Source organism: Melozone crissalis, unplaced genomic scaffold, assembly GCF_028551555.1.
Source record: "Melozone crissalis strain CALT ecotype California unplaced genomic scaffold, PUWL_Pcris_2 ptg000021l_1, whole genome shotgun sequence".
NCBI lineage: Eukaryota > Metazoa > Chordata > Aves > Passeriformes > Passerellidae > Melozone > Melozone crissalis.
In genome coordinates, this window is record NW_026535799.1 from 5,823,551 (window position 1) to 5,825,991 (window position 2,441).

The following is a 2,441-nucleotide window of genomic DNA, read 5'->3' on the forward strand; positions in this document are numbered from 1 at the left end:
AGTGTGGGCAGCGGCCAAAACTGAAGATGATAAGAAAGGACCAAAACCACAACCAAGGAATACACATGCCCTAAAAAGGTAGAACTGAGGAGGACCCATGCTAAACAGCTCTTGGAATATTTTCTTTGGGAAAAAAGAAAATATTGGAATTTTTTTTCTTTGGGAAAAAAAGTTTACTATGCACAAGTGTCACAGACATCTTTTATGGAAAATCCTTTCCTTAGGATTTTTCCTCCTGAGAAGCTGACAGGCCTCAGGAACAAAATGTAAACATTGCTTATCTGCTGCTGTGGAACACAACAGGTGGATCTGTGATTGGTCTCATGTGGATGTTTCTAAGTAATGGCCAATCACAGTCAGCACGACTCTGTCCGAGCCACAAACCTTTGTTATCATTCCTTCTTTTGCTATTCTTAGCTAGCCTTCTGATTAAATCCTTTCTTCTGTTCTTTTAGTATAGTTTTAATATAATATATGTCATAAAATAATAAATCAAGCCTTCTGAAACATGGAGTCAGATCCTTGTCTCTTCCCTCATCCTTGGACCCCTGTGAACACAGTCACAGTCAGACTAAACAACAAGCTGCAGACTGAGCTCACAGATGCACATTTCACCTCAATCCAAATGGATTTCTCCTCTGGAAAATTCCCCCTCTGCCTCAGAGCCCTCTCCCCAGGCTGGGTCCCAGCCTGGTCTAAGCACTCGACGCCAGCAGTGGGAAAAGCTGCACTGCCAGAGGGATCGGGGGCTGGCCGGGCCTCAGAGTAATTCTAGAGCTAAAGCGTGAGAGACATCAGCGCCGCTCAGATAATACATGCCAGCGCTCATCGCGGGCCCGGCCACCGCCTCCTCCTCCTCCTGCTGCTGCTGCTGGGGCCCTCCCAGCCCGGAGCCGCCGTTTCTAGCGCCCAGGGCCGCTCTCTGTGGCTGCAGCCGGGCCCCGCCACTGCAGCCCTTGGCCCGGCGCTGGAGCCGGTGCCGCTGCTGGCAGCAAACCCCGCCCCGGGCAGAGCCGCCCCGGCCCGGCTCTTTCCGCGGCCCCGGCTCGGCGCCGCCGCCATCGCCCTCAGCGCCCTCGGCCCTCCACCGCCTCGCCGGGCCCGGCCCGGAGCCCTGGGCCTCAGCGCCCTTCGGGGCACCGCGCTCGGGGTAGCGACCGCTCGGGGCACCGCGGATCTGCCCTGCCACGCCCGGCCCCGCTCGGGCACCGCGGATCTGCCCAGCCATGCCCGGCCCCGCTCGGGCACCGCGGATCTGCCCGGCCCTGCACAAGCCCCGGGCCCGGCCCGCACCACGCACCCGCCGCCGCTCCGCTGCCAGGGACACGCGGCCGGAACGGGCAGGGCCGGGCTGGCAATGGGACCCGCCCGCAGCCGCCTCCGCCTGCCCCGGCACCAATCAGCGCCTTCCACCCACCGCAATGGGCATTTTGAATAACGTGCGGTTTCTGATTGGCTTTTGGCAGATATTCAAACGAATACTTGATGTGTTACGTTAGAAAGTGATGCTGTAGTAGTTTTCTTAAGTAGTGTGTTAAATCTAGTTGTAGGTTGTAACAAAATGTTAAAATAGAAACCATGTTATGTAAGATACTTTTTTTTTTTTTTTAAAGAAAGGACTCACACCAGTCAGCAGCCACAGGACACCTAAATCTTTCAGAGAAATAGAATTTATTGCTCTCTTATCAGAAGAAACGAACTTCTTCCCGCCTCACTCGGGAAGAAGCCGTCAGGATTCAAAGGAAGAAACTAACACTGACCAGACAGAATCCTGTGTTTGAATGGAATTTATGCATCATGCATGAGGTGTGTGAATATGCAACAGGTTATTGTTTTTTAAGGGTTAATCCCTTGTTAACGTGTGTCCTTTATCAGGCTTATTTTGCCCAGAAAAAGGTACCCGGACATGCATAACTCTGCTTCTATTGTCTCTTATTGTCCTAATCCAAATTGTCCAATTATTACTCTAATTATATTGCTATTTTTATAACCATTTTATTATCATTCAACTTTTTGACATTTTAAAAACACGTGATTAGCGTTTTTCACACTTTTTAACACCAATTCGTACATTAAAAGCAGGCATAGCTTTATTTTGTCGCTGGGATCACCCAGCCCCAGCTTTTTCACTCCCCAGCTGGTACCTGTGTCACAGGTGAGCAGGCAGATGATGCTGCCCTCAGGAGCTGGGGCCCAGCACCCAGGTGCAGGTGAGGTGCAGCAGTTCTTTTCAGGGATTCTGAAGGTGAAGGAAAAGGAAGTTTATTTTCTGACTCTAACATTTATAGGTTTTTAAAAGTGACCATGGATTGGAGGCTGAAAGTGCCACCTCTCCAATGACACTGGAGAAACCAACAGTTTAATAAATTTCTTTTCTTCTATAAAAGAATGCAAAACAAATCTCAGGAGCTCATTCCTTCCAGAAAGATTATTGATACTGC

At 50.4% G+C, this 2,441-nt stretch overlaps 1 non-coding gene across 1 annotated transcript; it reads right to left on the reverse strand.

The window, feature by feature from the left end:
* Positions 1 to 754: 754 nt before the first annotated feature.
* LOC128937727 (small nucleolar RNA SNORD45) lies at positions 755 to 837 on the reverse strand. Its single transcript, XR_008483078.1, has one exon. It is a non-coding gene; the product is annotated as a small nucleolar RNA SNORD45 (small nucleolar RNA).
* Between the last annotated feature and the right edge of the window lie 1,604 nt (positions 838 to 2,441).